Here is a 23727-nt window from a genome sequence, read left to right on the forward strand (position 1 = left end):
CGTGTTGATGGCAGTCAGTGATTGTTGCATCTATTGTCTTTTCAGTTGCAGGAAACTATCGTCTTTTGTTACGGGTTTTCTGTCTTATGAACCTGCTCTGCAGTTACCTGATGAAGGTGCAGCACGCAGAAAGCCAGGACAGGGGTAACCCCAACGTGCTACAGGGAACATTCTGGAACCAGGGGCCTGCCAGGAAGGTAACTTGCCAATTTAAATGAATGGATTTGCCCTTGTCTGCCGTTTTGGGCTTCTGCGGTCGTTCTTGGAACGTATCCCACCGATGGTACGGCGGTGGCGGGGGGTGGGGTGACTGCTGTAATTTCAAAGAACCCCGTTGGGCTGAAACCTGGTGTTGTGGGATTTTTAACACAGTCAAATCAGGTTGTGGGATCCCATGACTCAGCCAATGTCAAATGGCTATCAGATCAGCCCCCACAGCCCCTTCCCAACCCCCCCGCCTCCCCCCCCACCCCCGAGGCAACAAATTTATCCTAATATTTTCTTGAACAAGAAAGAAATGTCTTTGGTCTGTTTCCTGAATAGAGTGAAACCCCCAACTCTGTTTGTTTCTTCGCAAACTACTGTACGGAAGCGACCTGCTTTAGTAGCTACGTCTGTACGTAAAGATTATTCACGCAGACGATCGCCCAAGGCTGGAACTGGCTTCAGCTCCCTGGTGCCACCAGGCAGCCGTACTAACCACTGATCCACTGTGCCACCCGTACGATTTGGAACGATTTGTCATCATTTGCGGTGCAAGTAGCGAAACAGTTGTCAGTTTGTCAACTGGGTCGGATTATAATGTTGTCAGCGATCTGCAGCAATGTGAACGGAGATGTCGAATCGAGCTGCTGGTGGTGATGAGGCGCGCTTGCAGCGTGACATGTTTACACGGGGAGATCAGCTCCCTCCCCATTCTCCAGAGAGTCGGATACAAGTAGAGAGGATATTGAGAGTGGACGATAAAGAAAGGGTGCACGGACGTAATTCGCTTTTCGCAACTTTTCGGATTGATGCGGAATGCCGAGGAGCAAATCCTGTACGTGAGGGAAACGATGATTGGCATTTATGGGCAAGCTACACCAACACAAGGGGAGGCAATGAATAGGATCTTTCCGTCAAGGCCAACATTTCTCACCCATGCCGAGATCAGCCTGGTGGTGAGCTGCTCTCTCGAACCGCTGCAGTCCAAGTGCTGTCGGTAGCCCCGCGATGCTGTTTGGGCGGGGATTCCCGATTTTGACCCGGTAACACCGGAGGAACAAAGACATATTTGCAATTCAGGACAGCGAGTGTCTCGGAGGGGGGGGGAGAACTTGCGAATGGTGGTGTTCCCGTGGATCTGCTGCCGTCATCCTTCGAGGCTGCGTTGGCCATGGGTTTGCAAGGTGCTGCCTGAGGAATTCTGGTGAATCTTGTAGATGCCGGGGGAATGAATGACCCTGCCGGGGGAATGAATGACCCTGCCGCCGCCGCTGTCCCCGATCACCGGGAGAAACCTCTCTGCAGTCGACCTGACGTGCGGTGGCTCCGGCCCGTGCCATCTGATTGGTCGTCAGCGCGACCTACGCGGCTACGTAACAGATGGAGAGAAAAGCACGGGGAAAGCACAGCGACTGCTGCAGAGTGATCTTCCGGTCTGGTTGGATATCTTGGAAGGAAGGTAGACGGTAAGGGAATAAAGGAACTTTGAATATCATCAAACTGATGGAAAGGATAGTCGGCAAATATGACCTCCACCGTTGGAGTATTGATGTGCTATCGCTTCTCGGCCTTTTGGCTTGGAATATGTGTAGTTTCTGTTCTTATCAGTTTAATCGCTGATATCTCCCGAAGGTGGGAGTGTTTGTATTAAATGGATTTTTGGAGCAGGGAGATGGCTTAAGGGCTTGCTCTGTCCTCTCCATGTATCAGCCTGGTATTGCAGTGTTTCCAGGAATGGTGCACCCAACGCTTACCCAAGTTCAAAAGCAGGTGAATGCAATGTGAATCTCTTGCCTTTGCTAGTTTGCCGTGTTGATGGCAGTCAGTGATTGTTGCATCTATTGTCTTTTCAGTTGCAGGAAACTATCGTCTTTTGTTACGGGTTTTCTGTCTTATGAACCTGCTCTGCAGTTACCTGATGAAGGTGCAGCACGCAGAAAGCCAGGACAGGGGTAACCCCAACGTGCTACAGGGAACATTCTGGAACCAGGGGCCTGCCAGGAAGGTAACTTGCCAATTTAAATGAATGGATTTGCCCTTGTCTGCCGTTTTGGGCTTCTGCGGTCGTTCTTGGAACGTATCCCACCGATGGTACGGCGGTGGCGGGGGGTGGGGTGACTGCTGTAATTTCAAAGAACCCCGTTGGGCTGAAACCTGGTGTTGTGGGATTTTTAACACAGTCAAATCAGGTTGTGGGATCCCATGACTCAGCCAATGTCAAATGGCTATCAGATCAGCCCCCACAGCCCCTTCCCAACCCCCCCGCCTCCCCCCCCACCCCCGAGGCAACAAATTTATCCTAATATTTTCTTGAACAAGAAAGAAATGTCTTTGGTCTGTTTCCTGAATAGAGTGAAACCCCCATCTCTGTTTGTTTCTTCGCAAACTACTGTACGGAAGCGACCTGCTTTAGTAGCTACGTCTGTACGTAAAGATTATTCACGCAGACGATCGCCCAAGGCTGGAACTGGCTTCAGCTCCCTGGTGCCACCAGGCAGCCGTACTAACCACTGATCCACTGTGCCACCCGTACGATTTGGAACGATTTGTCATCATTTGCGGTGCAAGTAGCGAAACAGTTGTCAGTTTGTCAACTGGGTCGGATTATAATGTTGTCAGCGATCTGCAGCAATGTGAACGGAGATGTCGAATCGAGCTGCTGGTGGTGATGAGGCGCGCTTGCAGCGTGACATGTTTACACGGGGAGATCAGCTCCCTCCCCATTCTCCAGAGAGTCGGATACAAGTAGAGAGGATATTGAGAGTGGACGATAAAGAAAGGGTGCACGGACGTAATTCGCTTTTCGCAACTTTTCGGATTGATGCGGAATGCCGAGGAGCAAATCCTGTACGTGAGGGAAACGATGATTGGCATTTATGGGCAAGCTACACCAACACAAGGGGAGGCAATGAATAGGATCTTTCCGTCAAGGCCAACATTTCTCACCCATGCCGAGATCAGCCTGGTGGTGAGCTGCTCTCTCGAACCGCTGCAGTCCAAGTGCTGTCGGTAGCCCCGCGATGCTGTTTGGGCGGGGATTCCCGATTTTGACCCGGTAACACCGGAGGAACAAAGACATATTTGCAATTCAGGACAGCGAGTGTCTCGGAGGGGGGGGAGAACTTGCGAATGGTGGTGTTCCCGTGGATCTGCTGCCGTCATCCTTCGAGGCTGCGTTGGCCATGGGTTTGCAAGGTGCTGCCTGAGGAATTCTGGTGAATCTTGTAGATGCCGGGGGAATGAATGACCCTGCCGGGGGAATGAATGACCCTGCCGCCGCCGCTGTCCCCGATCACCGGGAGAAACCTCTCTGCAGTCGACCTGACGTGCGGTGGCTCCGGCCCGTGCCATCTGATTGGTCGTCAGCGCGACCTACGCGGCTACGTAACAGATGGAGAGAAAAGCACGGGGAAAGCACAGCGACTGCTGCAGAGTGATCTTCCGGTCTGGTTGGATATCTTGGAAGGAAGGTAGACGGTAAGGGAATAAAGGAACTTTGAATATCATCAAACTGATGGAAAGGATAGTCGGCAAATATGACCTCCACCGTTGGAGTATTAATGTGCTATCGCTTCTCGGCCTTTTGGCTTGGAATATGTGTAGTTTCTGTTCTTATCAGTTTAATCGCTGATATCTCCCGAAGGTGGGAGTGTTTGTATTAAATGGATTTTTGGAGCAGGGAGATGGCTTAAGGGCTTGCTCTGTCCTCTCCATGTATCAGCCTGGTATTGCAGTGTTTCCAGGAATGGTGCACCCAACGCTTACCCAAGTTCAAAAGCAGGTGAATGCAATGTGAATCTCTTGCCTTTGCTAGTTTGCCGTGTTGATGGCAGTCAGTGATTGTTGCATCTATTGTCTTTTCAGTTGCAGGAAACTATCGTCTTTTGTTACGGGTTTTCTGTCTTATGAACCTGCTCTGCAGTTACCTGATGAAGGTGCAGCACGCAGAAAGCCAGGACAGGGGTAACCCCAACGTGCTACAGGGAACATTCTGGAACCAGGGGCCTGCCAGGAAGGTAACTTGCCAATTTAAATGAATGGATTTGCCCTTGTCTGCCGTTTTGGGCTTCTGCGGTCGTTCTTGGAACGTATCCCACCGATGGTACGGCGGTGGCGGGGGGTGGGGTGACTGCTGTAATTTCAAAGAACCCCGTTGGGCTGAAACCTGGTGTTGTGGGATTTTTAACACAGTCAAATCAGGTTGTGGGATCCCATGACTCAGCCAATGTCAAATGGCTATCAGATCAGCCCCCACAGCCCCTTCCCAACCCCCCCGCCTCCCCCCCCACCCCCGAGGCAACAAATTTATCCTAATATTTTCTTGAACAAGAAAGAAATGTCTTTGGTCTGTTTCCTGAATAGAGTGAAACCCCCATCTCTGTTTGTTTCTTCGCAAACTACTGTACGGAAGCGACCTGCTTTAGTAGCTACGTCTGTACGTAAAGATTATTCACGCAGACGATCGCCCAAGGCTGGAACTGGCTTCAGCTCCCTGGTGCCACCAGGCAGCCGTACTAACCACTGATCCACTGTGCCACCCGTACGATTTGGAACGATTTGTCATCATTTGCGGTGCAAGTAGCGAAACAGTTGTCAGTTTGTCAACTGGGTCGGATTATAATGTTGTCAGCGATCTGCAGCAATGTGAACGGAGATGTCGAATCGAGCTGCTGGTGGTGATGAGGCGCGCTTGCAGCGTGACATGTTTACACGGGGAGATCAGCTCCCTCCCCATTCTCCAGAGAGTCGGATACAAGTAGAGAGGATATTGAGAGTGGACGATAAAGAAAGGGTGCACGGACGTAATTCGCTTTTCGCAACTTTTCGGATTGATGCGGAATGCCGAGGAGCAAATCCTGTACGTGAGGGAAACGATGATTGGCATTTATGGGCAAGCTACACCAACACAAGGGGAGGCAATGAATAGGATCTTTCCGTCAAGGCCAACATTTCTCACCCATGCCGAGATCAGCCTGGTGGTGAGCTGCTCTCTCGAACCGCTGCAGTCCAAGTGCTGTCGGTAGCCCCGCGATGCTGTTTGGGCGGGGATTCCCGATTTTGACCCGGTAACACCGGAGGAACAAAGACATATTTGCAATTCAGGACAGCGAGTGTCTCGGAGGGGGGGAGAACTTGCGAATGGTGGTGTTCCCGTGGATCTGCTGCCGTCATCCTTCGAGGCTGCGTTGGCCATGGGTTTGCAAGGTGCTGCCTGAGGAATTCTGGTGAATCTTGTAGATGCCGGGGGAATGAATGACCCTGCCGGGGGAATGAATGACCCTGCCGCCGCCGCTGTCCCCGATCACCGGGAGAAACCTCTCTGCAGTCGACCTGACGTGCGGTGGCTCCGGCCCGTGCCATCTGATTGGTCGTCAGCGCGACCTACGCGGCTACGTAACAGATGGAGAGAAAAGCACGGGGAAAGCACAGCGACTGCTGCAGAGTGATCTTCCGGTCTGGTTGGATATCTTGGAAGGAAGGTAGACGGTAAGGGAATAAAGGAACTTTGAATATCATCAAACTGATGGAAAGGATAGTCGGCAAATATGACCTCCACCGTTGGAGTATTGATGTGCTATCGCTTCTCGGCCTTTTGGCTTGGAATATGTGTAGTTTCTGTTCTTATCAGTTTAATCGCTGATATCTCCCGAAGGTGGGAGTGTTTGTATTAAATGGATTTTTGGAGCAGGGAGATGGCTTAAGGGCTTGCTCTGTCCTCTCCATGTATCAGCCTGGTATTGCAGTGTTTCCAGGAATGGTGCACCCAACGCTTACCCAAGTTCAAAAGCAGGTGAATGCAATGTGAATCTCTTGCCTTTGCTAGTTTGCCGTGTTGATGGCAGTCAGTGATTGTTGCATCTATTGTCTTTTCAGTTGCAGGAAACTATCGTCTTTTGTTACGGGTTTTCTGTCTTATGAACCTGCTCTGCAGTTACCTGATGAAGGTGCAGCACGCAGAAAGCCAGGACAGGGGTAACCCCAACGTGCTACAGGGAACATTCTGGAACCAGGGGCCTGCCAGGAAGGTAACTTGCCAATTTAAATGAATGGATTTGCCCTTGTCTGCCGTTTTGGGCTTCTGCGGTCGTTCTTGGAACGTATCCCACCGATGGTACGGCGGTGGCGGGGGGTGGGGTGACTGCTGTAATTTCAAAGAACCCCGTTGGGCTGAAACCTGGTGTTGTGGGATTTTTAACACAGTCAAATCAGGTTGTGGGATCCCATGACTCAGCCAATGTCAAATGGCTATCAGATCAGCCCCCACAGCCCCTTCCCAACCCCCCCGCCTCCCCCCCCACCCCCGAGGCAACAAATTTATCCTAATATTTTCTTGAACAAGAAAGAAATGTCTTTGGTCTGTTTCCTGAATAGAGTGAAACCCCCATCTCTGTTTGTTTCTTCGCAAACTACTGTACGGAAGCGACCTGCTTTAGTAGCTACGTCTGTACGTAAAGATTATTCACGCAGACGATCGCCCAAGGCTGGAACTGGCTTCAGCTCCCTGGTGCCACCAGGCAGCCGTACTAACCACTGATCCACTGTGCCACCCGTACGATTTGGAACGATTTGTCATCATTTGCGGTGCAAGTAGCGAAACAGTTGTCAGTTTGTCAACTGGGTCGGATTATAATGTTGTCAGCGATCTGCAGCAATGTGAACGGAGATGTCGAATCGAGCTGCTGGTGGTGATGAGGCGCGCTTGCAGCGTGACATGTTTACACGGGGAGATCAGCTCCCTCCCCATTCTCCAGAGAGTCGGATACAAGTAGAGAGGATATTGAGAGTGGACGATAAAGAAAGGGTGCACGGACGTAATTCGCTTTTCGCAACTTTTCGGATTGATGCGGAATGCCGAGGAGCAAATCCTGTACGTGAGGGAAACGATGATTGGCATTTATGGGCAAGCTACACCAACACAAGGGGAGGCAATGAATAGGATCTTTCCGTCAAGGCCAACATTTCTCACCCATGCCGAGATCAGCCTGGTGGTGAGCTGCTCTCTCGAACCGCTGCAGTCCAAGTGCTGTCGGTAGCCCCGCGATGCTGTTTGGGCGGGGATTCCCGATTTTGACCCGGTAACACCGGAGGAACAAAGACATATTTGCAATTCAGGACAGCGAGTGTCTCGGAGGGGGGGGAGAACTTGCGAATGGTGGTGTTCCCGTGGATCTGCTGCCGTCATCCTTCGAGGCTGCGTTGGCCATGGGTTTGCAAGGTGCTGCCTGAGGAATTCTGGTGAATCTTGTAGATGCCGGGGGAATGAATGACCCTGCCGGGGGAATGAATGACCCTGCCGCCGCCGCTGTCCCCGATCACCGGGAGAAACCTCTCTGCAGTCGACCTGACGTGCGGTGGCTCCGGCCCGTGCCATCTGATTGGTCGTCAGCGCGACCTACGCGGCTACGTAACAGATGGAGAGAAAAGCACGGGGAAAGCACAGCGACTGCTGCAGAGTGATCTTCCGGTCTGGTTGGATATCTTGGAAGGAAGGTAGACGGTAAGGGAATAAAGGAACTTTGAATATCATCAAACTGATGGAAAGGATAGTCGGCAAATATGACCTCCACCGTTGGAGTATTAATGTGCTATCGCTTCTCGGCCTTTTGGCTTGGAATATGTGTAGTTTCTGTTCTTATCAGTTTAATCGCTGATATCTCCCGAAGGTGGGAGTGTTTGTATTAAATGGATTTTTGGAGCAGGGAGATGGCTTAAGGGCTTGCTCTGTCCTCTCCATGTATCAGCCTGGTATTGCAGTGTTTCCAGGAATGGTGCACCCAACGCTTACCCAAGTTCAAAAGCAGGTGAATGCAATGTGAATCTCTTGCCTTTGCTAGTTTGCCGTGTTGATGGCAGTCAGTGATTGTTGCATCTATTGTCTTTTCAGTTGCAGGAAACTATCGTCTTTTGTTACGGGTTTTCTGTCTTATGAACCTGCTCTGCAGTTACCTGATGAAGGTGCAGCACGCAGAAAGCCAGGACAGGGGTAACCCCAACGTGCTACAGGGAACATTCTGGAACCAGGGGCCTGCCAGGAAGGTAACTTGCCAATTTAAATGAATGGATTTGCCCTTGTCTGCCGTTTTGGGCTTCTGCGGTCGTTCTTGGAACGTATCCCACCGATGGTACGGCGGTGGCGGGGGGTGGGGTGACTGCTGTAATTTCAAAGAACCCCGTTGGGCTGAAACCTGGTGTTGTGGGATTTTTAACACAGTCAAATCAGGTTGTGGGATCCCATGACTCAGCCAATGTCAAATGGCTATCAGATCAGCCCCCACAGCCCCTTCCCAACCCCCCGCCTCCCCCCCCACCCCCGAGGCAACAAATTTATCCTAATATTTTCTTGAACAAGAAAGAAATGTCTTTGGTCTGTTTCCTGAATAGAGTGAAACCCCCATCTCTGTTTGTTTCTTCGCAAACTACTGTACGGAAGCGACCTGCTTTAGTAGCTACGTCTGTACGTAAAGATTATTCACGCAGACGATCGCCCAAGGCTGGAACTGGCTTCAGCTCCCTGGTGCCACCAGGCAGCCGTACTAACCACTGATCCACTGTGCCACCCGTACGATTTGGAACGATTTGTCATCATTTGCGGTGCAAGTAGCGAAACAGTTGTCAGTTTGTCAACTGGGTCGGATTATAATGTTGTCAGCGATCTGCAGCAATGTGAACGGAGATGTCGAATCGAGCTGCTGGTGGTGATGAGGCGCGCTTGCAGCGTGACATGTTTACACGGGGAGATCAGCTCCCTCCCCATTCTCCAGAGAGTCGGATACAAGTAGAGAGGATATTGAGAGTGGACGATAAAGAAAGGGTGCACGGACGTAATTCGCTTTTCGCAACTTTTCGGATTGATGCGGAATGCCGAGGAGCAAATCCTGTACGTGAGGGAAACGATGATTGGCATTTATGGGCAAGCTACACCAACACAAGGGGAGGCAATGAATAGGATCTTTCCGTCAAGGCCAACATTTCTCACCCATGCCGAGATCAGCCTGGTGGTGAGCTGCTCTCTCGAACCGCTGCAGTCCAAGTGCTGTCGGTAGCCCCGCGATGCTGTTTGGGCGGGGATTCCCGATTTTGACCCGGTAACACCGGAGGAACAAAGACATATTTGCAATTCAGGACAGCGAGTGTCTCGGAGTGGGGGGAGAACTTGCGAATGGTGGTGTTCCCGTGGATCTGCTGCCGTCATCCTTCGAGGCTGCGTTGGCCATGGGTTTGCAAGGTGCTGCCTGAGGAATTCTGGTGAATCTTGTAGATGCCGGGGAATGAATGACCCTGCCGGGGGAATGAATGACCCTGCCGCCGCCGCTGTCCCCGATCACCGGGAGAAACCTCTCTGCAGTCGACCTGACGTGCGGTGGCTCCGGCCCGTGCCATCTGATTGGTCGTCAGCGCGACCTACGCGGCTACGTAACAGATGGAGAGAAAAGCACGGGGAAAGCACAGCGACTGCTGCAGAGTGATCTTCCGGTCTGGTTGGATATCTTGGAAGGAAGGTAGACGGTAAGGGAATAAAGGAACTTTGAATATCATCAAACTGATGGAAAGGATAGTCGGCAAATATGACCTCCACCGTTGGAGTATTAATGTGCTATCGCTTCTCGGCCTTTTGGCTTGGAATATGTGTAGTTTCTGTTCTTATCAGTTTAATCGCTGATATCTCCCGAAGGTGGGAGTGTTTGTATTAAATGGATTTTTGGAGCAGGGAGATGGCTTAAGGGCTTGCTCTGTCCTCTCCATGTATCAGCCTGGTATTGCAGTGTTTCCAGGAATGGTGCACCCAACGCTTACCCAAGTTCAAAAGCAGGTGAATGCAATGTGAATCTCTTGCCTTTGCTAGTTTGCCGTGTTGATGGCAGTCAGTGATTGTTGCATCTATTGTCTTTTCAGTTGCAGGAAACTATCGTCTTTTGTTACGGGTTTTCTGTCTTATGAAGCTGCTCTGCAGTTACCTGATGAAGGTGCAGCACGCAGAAAGCCAGGACAGGGGTAACCCCAACGTGCTACAGGGAACATTCTGGAACCAGGGGCCTGCCAGGAAGGTAACTTGCCAATTTAAATGAATGGATTTGCCCTTGTCTGCCGTTTTGGGCTTCTGCGGTCGTTCTTGGAACGTATCCCACCGATGGTACGGCGGTGGCGGGGGGTGGGGTGACTGCTGTAATTTCAAAGAACCCCGTTGGGCTGAAACCTGGTGTTGTGGGATTTTTAACACAGTCAAATCAGGTTGTGGGATCCCATGACTCAGCCAATGTCAAATGGCTATCAGATCAGCCCCCACAGCCCCTTCCCAACCCCCCCGCCTCCCCCCCCACCCCCGAGGCAACAAATTTATCCTAATATTTTCTTGAACAAGAAAGAAATGTCTTTGGTCTGTTTCCTGAATAGAGTGAAACCCCCATCTCTGTTTGTTTCTTCGCAAACTACTGTACGGAAGCGACCTGCTTTAGTAGCTACGTCTGTACGTAAAGATTATTCACGCAGACGATCGCCCAAGGCTGGAACTGGCTTCAGCTCCCTGGTGCCACCAGGCAGCCGTACTAACCACTGATCCACTGTACCACCCGTACGATTTGGAACGATTTGTCATCATTTGCGGTGCAAGTAGCGAAACAGTTGTCAGTTTGTCAACTGGGTCGGATTATAATGTTGTCAGCGATCTGCAGCAATGTGAACGGAGATGTCGAATCGAGCTGCTGGTGGTGATGAGGCGCGCTTGCAGCGTGACATGTTTACACGGGGAGATCAGCTCCCTCCCCATTCTCCAGAGAGTCGGATACAAGTAGAGAGGATATTGAGAGTGGACGATAAAGAAAGGGTGCACGGACGTAATTCGCTTTTCGCAACTTTTCGGATTGATGCGGAATGCCGAGGAGCAAATCCTGTACGTGAGGGAAACGATGATTGGCATTTATGGGCAAGCTACACCAACACAAGGGGAGGCAATGAATAGGATCTTTCCGTCAAGGCCAACATTTCTCACCCATGCCGAGATCAGCCTGGTGGTGAGCTGCTCTCTCGAACCGCTGCAGTCCAAGTGCTGTCGGTAGCCCCGCGATGCTGTTTGGGCGGGGATTCCCGATTTTGACCCGGTAACACCGGAGGAACAAAGACATATTTGCAATTCAGGACAGCGAGTGTCTCGGAGGGGGGGGAGAACTTGCGAATGGTGGTGTTCCCGTGGATCTGCTGCCGTCATCCTTCGAGGCTGCGTTGGCCATGGGTTTGCAAGGTGCTGCCTGAGGAATTCTGGTGAATCTTGTAGATGCCGGGGGAATGAATGACCCTGCCGGGGAATGAATGACCCTGCCGCCGCCGCTGTCCCCGATCACCGGGAGAAACCTCTCTGCAGTCGACCTGACGTGCGGTGGCTCCGGCCCGTGCCATCTGATTGGTCGTCAGCGCGACCTACGCGGCTACGTAACAGATGGAGAGAAAAGCACGGGGAAAGCACAGCGACTGCTGCAGAGTGATCTTCCGGTCTGGTTGAATATCTTGGAAGGAAGGTAGACGGTAAGGGAAAAAGGAACTTTGAATATCATCAAACTGATGGAAAGGATAGTCGGCAAATATGACCTCCACCGTTGGAGTATTGATGTGCTATCGCTTCTCGGCCTTTTGGCTTGGAATATGTGTAGTTTCTGTTCTTATCAGTTTAATCGCTGATATCTCCCGAAGGTGGGAGTGTTTGTATTAAATGGATTTTTGGAGCAGGGAGATGGCTTAAGGGCTTGCTCTGTCCTCTCCATGTATCAGCCTGGTATTGCAGTGTTTCCAGGAATGGTGCACCCAACGCTTACCCAAGTTCAAAAGCAGGTGAATGCAATGTGAATCTCTTGCCTTTGCTAGTTTGCCGTGTTGATGGCAGTCAGTGATTGTTGCATCTATTGTCTTTTCAGTTGCAGGAAACTATCGTCTTTTGTTACGGGTTTTCTGTCTTATGAACCTGCTCTGCAGTTACCTGATGAAGGTGCAGCACGCAGAAAGCCAGGACAGGGGTAACCCCAACGTGCTACAGGGAACATTCTGGAACCAGGGGCCTGCCAGGAAGGTAACTTGCCAATTTAAATGAATGGATTTGCCCTTGTCTGCCGTTTTGGGCTTCTGCGGTCGTTCTTGGAACGTATCCCACCGATGGTACGGCGGTGGCGGGGGGTGGGGTGACTGCTGTAATTTCAAAGAACCCCGTTGGGCTGAAACCTGGTGTTGTGGGATTTTTAACACAGTCAAATCAGGTTGTGGGATCCCATGACTCAGCCAATGTCAAATGGCTATCAGATCAGCCCCCACAGCCCCTTCCCAACCCCCCCGCCTCCCCCCCCACCCCCGAGGCAACAAATTTATCCTAATATTTTCTTGAACAAGAAAGAAATGTCTTTGGTCTGTTTCCTGAATAGAGTGAAACCCCCATCTCTGTTTGTTTCTTCGCAAACTACTGTACGGAAGCGACCTGCTTTAGTAGCTACGTCTGTACGTAAAGATTATTCACGCAGACGATCGCCCAAGGCTGGAACTGGCTTCAGCTCCCTGGTGCCACCAGGCAGCCGTACTAACCACTGATCCACTGTGCCACCCGTACGATTTGGAACGATTTGTCATCATTTGCGGTGCAAGTAGCGAAACAGTTGTCAGTTTGTCAACTGGGTCGGATTATAATGTTGTCAGCGATCTGCAGCAATGTGAACGGAGATGTCGAATCGAGCTGCTGGTGGTGATGAGGCGCGCTTGCAGCGTGACATGTTTACACGGGGAGATCAGCTCCCTCCCCATTCTCCAGAGAGTCGGATACAAGTAGAGAGGATATTGAGAGTGGACGATAAAGAAAGGGTGCACGGACGTAATTCGCTTTTCGCAACTTTTCGGATTGATGCGGAATGCCGAGGAGCAAATCCTGTACGTGAGGGAAACGATGATTGGCATTTATGGGCAAGCTACACCAACACAAGGGGAGGCAATGAATAGGATCTTTCCGTCAAGGCCAACATTTCTCACCCATGCCGAGATCAGCCTGGTGGTGAGCTGCTCTCTCGAACCGCTGCAGTCCAAGTGCTGTCGGTAGCCCCGCGATGCTGTTTGGGCGGGGATTCCCGATTTTGACCCGGTAACACCGGAGGAACAAAGACATATTTGCAATTCAGGACAGCGAGTGTCTCGGAGGGGGGGGGAGAACTTGCGAATGGTGGTGTTCCCGTGGATCTGCTGCCGTCATCCTTCGAGGCTGCGTTGGCCATGGGTTTGCAAGGTGCTGCCTGAGGAATTCTGGTGAATCTTGTAGATGCCGGGGGAATGAATGACCCTGCCGGGGGAATGAATGACCCTGCCGCCGCCGCTGTCCCCGATCACCGGGAGAAACCTCTCTGCAGTCGACCTGACGTGCGGTGGCTCCGGCCCGTGCCATCTGATTGGTCGTCAGCGCGACCTACGCGGCTACGTAACAGATGGAGAGAAAAGCACGGGGAAAGCACAGCGACTGCTGCAGAGTGATCTTCCGGTCTGGTTGGATATCTTGGAAGGAAGGTAGACGGTAAGGGAATAAAGGAACTTTGAATATCATCAAACTGATGGAAAGGATAGTCGGCAAATATGACCTCCACCGTTGGAGTATTAATGTGCTATCGCTTCTCGGCCTTTTGGCTTGGAATATGTGTAGTTTCTGTTCTTATCAGTTTAATCGCTGATATCTCCCGAAGGTGGGAGTGTTTGTATTAAATGGATTTTTGGAGCAGGGAGATGGCTTAAGGGCTTGCTCTGTCCTCTCCATGTATCAGCCTGGTATTGCAGTGTTTCCAGGAATGGTGCACCCAACGCTTACCCAAGTTCAAAAGCAGGTGAATGCAATGTGAATCTCTTGCCTTTGCTAGTTTGCCGTGTTGATGGCAGTCAGTGATTGTTGCATCTATTGTCTTTTCAGTTGCAGGAAACTATCGTCTTTTGTTACGGGTTTTCTGTCTTATGAACCTGCTCTGCAGTTACCTGATGAAGGTGCAGCACGCAGAAAGCCAGGACAGGGGTAACCCCAACGTGCTACAGGGAACATTCTGGAACCAGGGGCCTGCCAGGAAGGTAACTTGCCAATTTAAATGAATGGATTTGCCCTTGTCTGCCGTTTTGGGCTTCTGCGGTCGTTCTTGGAACGTATCCCACCGATGGTACGGCGGTGGCGGGGGGTGGGGTGACTGCTGTAATTTCAAAGAACCCCGTTGGGCTGAAACCTGGTGTTGTGGGATTTTTAACACAGTCAAATCAGGTTGTGGGATCCCATGACTCAGCCAATGTCAAATGGCTATCAGATCAGCCCCCACAGCCCCTTCCCAACCCCCCCGCCCCCCCCCCACCCCCGAGGCAACAAATTTATCCTAATATTTTCTTGAACAAGAAAGAAATGTCTTTGGTCTGTTTCCTGAATAGAGTGAAACCCCCATCTCTGTTTGTTTCTTCGCAAACTACTGTACGGAAGCGACCTGCTTTAGTAGCTACGTCTGTACGTAAAGATTATTCACGCAGACGATCGCCCAAGGCTGGAACTGGCTTCAGCTCCCTGGTGCCACCAGGCAGCCGTACTAACCACTGATCCACTGTACCACCCGTACGATTTGGAACGATTTGTCATCATTTGCGGTGCAAGTAGCGAAACAGTTGTCAGTTTGTCAACTGGGTCGGATTATAATGTTGTCAGCGATCTGCAGCAATGTGAACGGAGATGTCGAATCGAGCTGCTGGTGGTGATGAGGCGCGCTTGCAGCGTGACATGTTTACACGGGGAGATCAGCTCCCTCCCCATTCTCCAGAGAGTCGGATACAAGTAGAGAGGATATTGAGAGTGGACGATAAAGAAAGGGTGCACGGACGTAATTCGCTTTTCGCAACTTTTCGGATTGATGCGGAATGCCGAGGAGCAAATCCTGTACGTGAGGGAAACGATGATTGGCATTTATGGGCAAGCTACACCAACACAAGGGGAGGCAATGAATAGGATCTTTCCGTCAAGGCCAACATTTCTCACCCATGCCGAGATCAGCCTGGTGGTGAGCTGCTCTCTCGAACCGCTGCAGTCCAAGTGCTGTCGGTAGCCCCGCGATGCTGTTTGGGCGGGGATTCCCGATTTTGACCCGGTAACACCGGAGGAACAAAGACATATTTGCAATTCAGGACAGCGAGTGTCTCGGAGGGGGGGGAGAACTTGCGAATGGTGGTGTTCCCGTGGATCTGCTGCCGTCATCCTTCGAGGCTGCGTTGGCCATGGGTTTGCAAGGTGCTGCCTGAGGAATTCTGGTGAATCTTGTAGATGCCGGGGGAATGAATGACCCTGCCGGGGAATGAATGACCCTGCCGCCGCCGCTGTCCCCGATCACCGGGAGAAACCTCTCTGCAGTCGACCTGACGTGCGGTGGCTCCGGCCCGTGCCATCTGATTGGTCGTCAGCGCGACCTACGCGGCTACGTAACAGATGGAGAGAAAAGCACGGGGAAAGCACAGCGACTGCTGCAGAGTGATCTTCCGGTCTGGTTGAATATCTTGGAAGGAAGGTAGACGGTAAGGGAAAAAGGAACTTTGAATATCATCAAACTGATGGAAAGGATAGTCGGCAAATATGACCTCCACCGTTGGAGTATTGATGTGCTATCGCTTCTCGGCCTTTTGGCTTGGAATATGTGTAGTTTCTGTTCTTATCAGTTTAATCGCTGATATCTCCCGAAGGTGGGAGTGTTTGTATTAAATGGATTTTTGGAGCAGGGAGATGGCTTAAGGGCTTGCTCTGTCCTCTCCATGTATCAGCCTGGTATTGCAGTGTTTCCAGGAATGGTGCACCCAACGCTTACCCAAGTTCAAAAGCAGGTGAATGCAATGTGAATCTCTTGCCTTTGCTAGTTTGCCGTGTTGATGGCAGTCAGTGATTGTTGCATCTATTGTCTTTTCAGTTGCAGGAAACTATCGTCTTTTGTTACGGGTTTTCTGTCTTATGAACCTGCTCTGCAGTTACCTGATGAAGGTGCAGCACGCAGAAAGCCAGGACAGGGGTAACCCCAACGTGCTACAGGGAACATTCTGGAACCAGGGGCCTGCCAGGAAGGTAACTTGCCAATTTAAATGAATGGATTTGCCCTTGTCTGCCGTTTTGGGCTTCTGCGGTCGTTCTTGGAACGTATCCCACCGATGGTACGGCGGTGGCGGGGGGTGGGGTGACTGCTGTAATTTCAAAGAACCCCGTTGGGCTGAAACCTGGTGTTGTGGGATTTTTAACACAGTCAAATCAGGTTGTGGGATCCCATGACTCAGCCAATGTCAAATGGCTATCAGATCAGCCCCCACAGCCCCTTCCCAACCCCCCCGCCTCCCCCCCCCCACCCCGAGGCAACAAATTTATCCTAATATTTTCTTGAACAAGAAAGAAATGTCTTTGGTCTGTTTCCTGAATAGAGTGAAACCCCCATCTCTGTTTGTTTCTTCGCAAACTACTGTACGGAAGCGACCTGCTTTAGTAGCTACGTCTGTACGTAAAGATTATTCACGCAGACGATCGCCCAAGGCTGGAACTGGCTTCAGCTCCCTGGTGCCACCAGGCAGCCGTACTAACCACTGATCCACTGTGCCACCCGTACGATTTGGAACGATTTGTCATCATTTGCGGTGCAAGTAGCGAAACAGTTGTCAGTTTGTCAACTGGGTCGGATTATAATGTTGTCAGCGATCTGCAGCAATGTGAACGGAGATGTCGAATCGAGCTGCTGGTGGTGATGAGGCGCGCTTGCAGCGTGACATGTTTACACGGGGAGATCAGCTCCCTCCCCATTCTCCAGAGAGTCGGATACAAGTAGAGAGGATATTGAGAGTGGACGATAAAGAAAGGGTGCACGGACGTAATTCGCTTTTCGCAACTTTTCGGATTGATGCGGAATGCCGAGGAGCAAATCCTGTACGTGAGGGAAACGATGATTGGCATTTATGGGCAAGCTACACCAACACAAGGGGAGGCAATGAATAGGATCTTTCCGTCAAGGCCAACATTTCTCACCCATGCCGAGATCAGCCTGGTGGTGAGCTGCTCTCTCGAACCGCTGCAGTCCAAGTGCTTTCGGTAGCCCCGCGATGCTGTTTGGGCGGGGATTCCCGATTTTGACCCGGTAACACCGGAGGAACAAAGACATATTTGCAATTCAGGACAGCGAGTGTCTCGGAGGGGGGGGAGAACTTGCGAATGGTGGTGTTCCCGTGGATCTGCTGCCGTCATCCTTCGAGGCTGCGTTGGCCATGGGTTTGCAAGGTGCTGCCTGAGGAATTCTGGTGAATCTTGTAGATGCCGGGGGAATGAATGACCCTGCCGGGGGAATGAATGACCCTGCCGCCGCCGCTGTCCCCGATCACCGGGAGAAACCTCTCTGCAGTCGACCTGACGTGCGGTGGCTCCGGCCCGTGCCATCTGATTGGTCGTCAGCGCGACCTGCGCGGCTACGTAACAGATGGACAGAAAAGCACGGGGAAAGCACAGCGACTGCTGCAGAGTGATCTTCCGGTCTGGTTGGATATCTTGGAAGGAAGGTAGACGGTAAGGGAATAAAGGAACTTTGAATATCATCAAACTGATGGAAAGGATAGTCGGCAAATATGACCTCCACCGTTGGAGTATTAATGTGCTATCGCTTCTCGGCCTTTTGGCTTGGAATATGTGTAGTTTCTGTTCTTATCAGTTTAATCGCTGATATCTCCCGAAGGTGGGAGTGTTTGTATTAAATGGATTTTTGGAGCAGGGAGATGGCTTAAGGGCTTGCTCTGTCCTCTCCATGTATCAGCCTGGTATTGCAGTGTTTCCAGGAATGGTGCACCCAACGCTTACCCAAGTTCAAAAGCAGGTGAATGCAATGTGAATCTCTTGCCTTTGCTAGTTTGCCGTGTTGATGGCAGTCAGTGATTGTTGCATCTATTGTCTTTTCAGTTGCAGGAAACTATCGTCTTTTGTTACGGGTTTTCTGTCTTATGAACCTGCTCTGCAGTTACCTGATGAAGGTGCAGCACGCAGAAAGCCAGGACAGGGGTAACCCCAACGTGCTACAGGGAACATTCTGGAACCAGGGGCCTGCCAGGAAGGTAACTTGCCAATTTAAATGAATGGATTTGCCCTTGTCTGCCGTTTTGGGCTTCTGCGGTCGTTCTTGGAACGTATCCCACCGATGGTACGGCGGTGGCGGGGGGTGGGGTGACTGCTGTAATTTCAAAGAACCCCGTTGGGCTGAAACCTGGTGTTGTGGGATTTTTAACACAGTCAAATCAGGTTGTGGGATCCCATGACTCAGCCAATGTCAAATGGCTATCAGATCAGCCCCCACAGCCCCTTCCCAACCCCCCCGCCTCCCCCCCCACCCCCGAGGCAACAAATTTATCCTAATATTTTCTTGAACAAGAAAGAAATGTCTTTGGTCTGTTTCCTGAATAGAGTGAAACCCCCATCTCTGTTTGTTTCTTCGCAAACTACTGTACGGAAGCGACCTGCTTTAGTAGCTACGTCTGTACGTAAAGATTATTCACGCAGACGATCGCCCAAGGCTGGAACTGGCTTCAGCTCCCTGGTGCCACCAGGCAGCCGTACTAACCACTGATCCACTGTGCCACCCGTACGATTTGGAACGATTTGTCATCATTTGCGGTGCAAGTAGCGAAACAGTTGTCAGTTTGTCAACTGGGTCGGATTATAATGTTGTCAGCGATCTGCAGCAATGTGAACGGAGATGTCGAATCGAGCTGCTGGTGGTGATGAGGCGCGCTTGCAGCATGACATGTTTACACGGGGAGATCAGCTCCCTCCCCATTCTCCAGAGAGTCAGATACAAGTAGAGAGGATATTGAGAGTGGACGATAAAGAAAGGGTGCACGGACGTAATTCGCTTTTCGCAACTTTTCGGATTGATGCGGAATGCCGAGGAGCAAATCCTGTACGTGAGGGAAACGATGATTGGCATTTATGGGCAAGCTACACCAACACAAGGGGAGGCAATGAATAGGATCTTTCCGTCAAGGCCAACATTTCTCACCCATGCCGAGATCAGCCTGGTGGTGAGCTGCTCTCTCGAACCGCTGCAGTCCAAGTGCTGTCGGTAGCCCCGCGATGCTGTTTGGGCGGGGATTCCCGATTTTGACCCGGTAACACCGGAGGAACAAAGACATATTTGCAATTCAGGACAGCGAGTGTCTCGGAGGGGGGGGAGAACTTGCGAATGGTGGTGTTCCCGTGGATCTGCTGCCGTCATCCTTCGAGGCTGCGTTGGCCATGGGTTTGCAAGGTGCTGCCTGAGGAATTCTGGTGAATCTTGTAGATGCCGGGGGAATGAATGACCCTGCCGGGGGAATGAATGACCCTGCCGCCGCCGCTGTCCCCGATCACCGGGAGAAACCTCTCTGCAGTCGACCTGACGTGCGGTGGCTCCGGCCCGTGCCATCTGATTGGTCGTCAGCGCGACCTACGCGGCTACGTAACAGATGGAGAGAAAAGCACGGGGAAAGCACAGCGACTGCTGCAGAGTGATCTTCCGGTCTGGTTGGATATCTTGGAAGGAAGGTAGACGGTAAGGGAATAAAGGAACTTTGAATATCATCAAACTGATGGAAAGGATAGTCGGCAAATATGACCTCCACCGTTGGAGTATTAATGTGCTATCGCTTCTCGGCCTTTTGGCTTGGAATATGTGTAGTTTCTGTTCTTATCAGTTTAATCGCTGATATCTCCCGAAGGTGGGAGTGTTTGTATTAAATGGATTTTTGGAGCAGGGAGATGGCTTAAGGGCTTGCTCTGTCCTCTCCATGTATCAGCCTGGTATTGCAGTGTTTCCAGGAATGGTGCACCCAACGCTTACCCAAGTTCAAAAGCAGGTGAATGCAATGTGAATCTCTTGCCTTTGCTAGTTTGCCGTGTTGATGGCAGTCAGTGATTGTTGCATCTATTGTCTTTTCAGTTGCAGGAAACTATCGTCTTTTGTTACGGGTTTTCTGTCTTATGAACCTGCTCTGCAGTTACCTGATGAAGGTGCAGCACGCAGAAAGCCAGGACAGGGGTAACCCCAACGTGCTACAGGGAACATTCTGGAACCAGGGGCCTGCCAGGAAGGTAACTTGCCAATTTAAATGAATGGATTTGCCCTTGTCTGCCGTTTTGGGCTTCTGCGGTCGTTCTTGGAACGTATCCCACCGATGGTACGGCGGTGGCGGGGGGTGGGGTGACTGCTGTAATTTCAAAGAACCCCGTTGGGCTGAAACCTGGTGTTGTGGGATTTTTAACACAGTCAAATCAGGTTGTGGGATCCCATGACTCAGCCAATGTCAAATGGCTATCAGATCAGCCCCCACAGCCCCTTCCCAACCCCCCCGCCTCCCCCCCCACCCCGAGGCAACAAATTTATCCTAATATTTTCTTGAACAAGAAAGAAATGTCTTTGGTCTGTTTCCTGAATAGAGTGAAACCCCCATCTCTGTTTGTTTCTTCGCAAACTACTGTACGGAAGCGACCTGCTTTAGTAGCTACGTCTGTACGTAAAGATTATTCACGCAGACGATCGCCCAAGGCTGGAACTGGCTTCAGCTCCCTGGTGCCACCAGGCAGCCGTACTAACCACTGATCCACTGTACCACCCGTACGATTTGGAACGATTTGTCATCATTTGCGGTGCAAGTAGCGAAACAGTTGTCAGTTTGTCAACTGGGTCGGATTATAATGTTGTCAGCGATCTGCAGCAATGTGAACGGAGATGTCGAATCGAGCTGCTGGTGGTGATGAGGCGCGCTTGCAGCGTGACATGTTTACACGGGGAGATCAGCTCCCTCCCCATTCTCCAGAGAGTCGGATACAAGTAGAGAGGATATTGAGAGTGGACGATAAAGAAAGGGTGCACGGACGTAATTCGCTTTTCGCAACTTTTCGGATTGATGCGGAATGCCGAGGAGCAAATCCTGTACGTGAGGGAAACGATGATTGGCATTTATGGGCAAGCTACACCAACACAAGGGGAGGCAATGAATAGGATCTTTCCGTCAAGGCCAACATTTCTCACCCATGCCGAGATCAGCCTGGTGGTGAGCTGCTCTCTCGAACCGCTGCAGTCCAAGTGCTGTCGGTAGCCCCGCGATGCTGTTTGGGCGGGGATTCCCGATTTTGACCCGGTAACACCGGAGGAACAAAGACATATTTGCAATTCAGGACAGCGAGTGTCTCGGGGGGGGGGGGAGAACTTGCGAATGGTGGTGTTCCCGTGGATCTGCTGCCGTCATCCTTCGAGGCTGCGTTGGCCATGGGTTTGCAAGGTGCTGCCTGAGGAATTCTGGTGAATCTTGTAGATGCCGGGGGAATGAATGACCCTGCCGGGGGAATGAATGACCCTGCCGCCGCCGCTGTCCCCGATCACCGGAGAAACCTCTCTGCAGTCGACCTGACGTGCGGTGGCTCCGGCCCGTGCCATCTGATTGGTCGTCAGCGCGACCTACGCGGCTACGTAACAGATGGAGAGAAAAGCACGGGGAAAGCACAGCGACTGCTGCAGAGTGATCTTCCGGTCTGGTTGATATCTTGGAAGGAAGGTAGACGGTAAGGGAAAAAGGAACTTTGAATATCATCAAACTGATGGAAAGGATAGTCGGCAAATATGACCTCCACCGTTGGAGTATTGATGTGCTATCGCTTCTCGGCCTTTTGGCTTGGAATATGTGTAGTTTCTGTTCTTATCAGTTTAATCGCTGATATCTCCCGAAGGTGGGAGTGTTTGTATTAAATGGATTTTTGGAGCAGGGAGATGGCTTAAGGGCTTGCTCTGTCCTCTCCATGTATCAGCCTGGTATTGCAGTGTTTCCAGGAATGGTGCACCCAACGCTTACCCAAGTTCAAAAGCAGGTGAATGCAATGTGAATCTCTTGCCTTTGCTAGTTTGCCGTGTTGATGGCAGTCAGTGATTGTTGCATCTATTGTCTTTTCAGTTGCAGGAAACTATCGTCTTTTGTTACGGGTTTTCTGTCTTATGAACCTGCTCTGCAGTTACCTGATGAAGGTGCAGCACGCAGAAAGCCAGGACAGGGGTAACCCCAACGTGCTACAGGGAACATTCTGGAACCAGGGGCCTGCCAGGAAGGTAACTTGCCAATTTAAATGAATGGATTTGCCCTTGTCTGCCGTTTTGGGCTTCTGCGGTCGTTCTTGGAACGTATCCCACCGATGGTACGGCGGTGGCGGGGGGTGGGGTGACTGCTGTAATTTCAAAGAACCCCGTTGGGCTGAAACCTGGTGTTGTGGGATTTTTAACACAGTCAAATCAGGTTGTGGGATCCCATGACTCAGCCAATGTCAAATGGCTATCAGATCAGCCCCCACAGCCCCTTCCCAACCCCCCCGCCTCCCCCCCCACCCCCGAGGCAACAAATTTATCCTAATATTTTCTTGAACAAGAAAGAAATGTCTTTGGTCTGTTTCCTGAATAGAGTGAAACCCCCATCTCTGTTTGTTTCTTCGCAAACTACTGTACGGAAGCGACCTGCTTTAGTAGCTACGTCTGTACGTAAAGATTATTCACGCAGACGATCGCCCAAGGCTGGAACTGGCTTCAGCTCCCTGGTGCCACCAGGCAGCCGTACTAACCACTGATCCACTGTGCCACCCGTACGATTTGGAACGATTTGTCATCATTTGCGGTGCAAGTAGCGAAACAGTTGTCAGTTTGTCAACTGGGTCGGATTATAATGTTGTCAGCGATCTGCAGCAATGTGAACGGAGATGTCGAATCGAGCTGCTGGTGGTGATGAGGCGCGCTTGCAGCGTGACATGTTTACACGGGGAGATCAGCTCCCTCCCCATTCTCCAGAGAGTCGGATACAAGTAGAGAGGATATTGAGAGTGGACGATAAAGAAAGGGTGCACGGACGTAATTCGCTTTTCGCAACTTTTCGGATTGATGCGGAATGCCGAGGAGCAAATCCTGTACGTGAGGGAAACGATGATTGGCATTTATGGGCAAGCTACACCAACACAAGGGGAGGCAATGAATAGGATCTTTCCGTCAAGGCCAACATTTCTCACCCATGCCGAGATCAGCCTGGTGGTGAGCTGCTCTCTCGAACCGCTGCAGTCCAAGTGCTTTCGGTAGCCCCGCGATGCTGTTTGGGCGGGGATTCCCGATTTTGACCCGGTAACACCGGAGGAACAAAGACATATTTGCAATTCAGGACAGCGAGTGTCTCGGAGGGGGGGAGAACTTGCGAATGGTGGTGTTCCCGTGGATCTGCTGCCGTCATCCTTCGAGGCTGCGTTGGCCATGGGTTTGCAAGGTGCTGCCTGAGGAATTCTGGTGAATCTTGTAGATGCCGGGGGAATGAATGACCCTGCCGGGGGAATGAATGACCCTGCCGCCGCCGCTGTCCCCGATCACCGGGAGAAACCTCTCTGCAGTCGACCTGACGTGCGGTGGCTCCGGCCCGTGCCATCTGATTGGTCGTCAGCGCGACCTGCGCGGCTACGTAACAGATGGACAGAAAAGCACGGGGAAAGCACAGCGA

The 23727-nt window shown here is 51.4% G+C and overlaps 11 non-coding genes across 11 annotated transcripts; all 11 read left to right on the top strand.

The window, feature by feature from the left end:
• The first annotated feature begins 1760 nt into the window (after positions 1 to 1760).
• LOC132831728 (U2 spliceosomal RNA) lies at positions 1761 to 1952 on the top strand. Its single transcript, XR_009646681.1, has one exon. It is a non-coding gene; the product is annotated as a U2 spliceosomal RNA (small nuclear RNA).
• A 1819-nt stretch (positions 1953 to 3771) lies between these two features.
• LOC132831729 (U2 spliceosomal RNA) lies at positions 3772 to 3963 on the top strand. The gene has a single exon (XR_009646682.1). It is a non-coding gene; the product is annotated as a U2 spliceosomal RNA (small nuclear RNA).
• A 1818-nt stretch (positions 3964 to 5781) lies between these two features.
• LOC132831731 (U2 spliceosomal RNA) lies at positions 5782 to 5973 on the top strand. The gene has a single exon (XR_009646684.1). It is a non-coding gene; the product is annotated as a U2 spliceosomal RNA (small nuclear RNA).
• Positions 5974 to 7792: 1819 nt separating this feature from the next.
• Positions 7793 to 7984, top strand: LOC132831732 (U2 spliceosomal RNA). Its single transcript, XR_009646685.1, has one exon. It is a non-coding gene; the product is annotated as a U2 spliceosomal RNA (small nuclear RNA).
• A 1817-nt stretch (positions 7985 to 9801) lies between these two features.
• On the top strand, positions 9802 to 9993 carry LOC132831733 (U2 spliceosomal RNA). The gene has a single exon (XR_009646686.1). It is a non-coding gene; the product is annotated as a U2 spliceosomal RNA (small nuclear RNA).
• A 1817-nt stretch (positions 9994 to 11810) lies between these two features.
• On the top strand, positions 11811 to 12002 carry LOC132831734 (U2 spliceosomal RNA). Its single transcript, XR_009646687.1, has one exon. It is a non-coding gene; the product is annotated as a U2 spliceosomal RNA (small nuclear RNA).
• A 1820-nt stretch (positions 12003 to 13822) lies between these two features.
• On the top strand, positions 13823 to 14014 carry LOC132831735 (U2 spliceosomal RNA). The gene has a single exon (XR_009646688.1). It is a non-coding gene; the product is annotated as a U2 spliceosomal RNA (small nuclear RNA).
• A 1816-nt stretch (positions 14015 to 15830) lies between these two features.
• On the top strand, positions 15831 to 16022 carry LOC132831736 (U2 spliceosomal RNA). Its single transcript, XR_009646689.1, has one exon. It is a non-coding gene; the product is annotated as a U2 spliceosomal RNA (small nuclear RNA).
• A 1820-nt stretch (positions 16023 to 17842) lies between these two features.
• LOC132831737 (U2 spliceosomal RNA) lies at positions 17843 to 18034 on the top strand. The gene has a single exon (XR_009646690.1). It is a non-coding gene; the product is annotated as a U2 spliceosomal RNA (small nuclear RNA).
• Positions 18035 to 19853: 1819 nt separating this feature from the next.
• Positions 19854 to 20045, top strand: LOC132831739 (U2 spliceosomal RNA). The gene has a single exon (XR_009646691.1). It is a non-coding gene; the product is annotated as a U2 spliceosomal RNA (small nuclear RNA).
• A 1816-nt stretch (positions 20046 to 21861) lies between these two features.
• Positions 21862 to 22053, top strand: LOC132831740 (U2 spliceosomal RNA). Its single transcript, XR_009646692.1, has one exon. It is a non-coding gene; the product is annotated as a U2 spliceosomal RNA (small nuclear RNA).
• Positions 22054 to 23727: the final 1674 nt, after the last annotated feature.

Source organism: Hemiscyllium ocellatum, chromosome 33 (assembly GCF_020745735.1).
Source record: "Hemiscyllium ocellatum isolate sHemOce1 chromosome 33, sHemOce1.pat.X.cur, whole genome shotgun sequence".
Lineage (NCBI taxonomy): Eukaryota > Metazoa > Chordata > Chondrichthyes > Orectolobiformes > Hemiscylliidae > Hemiscyllium > Hemiscyllium ocellatum.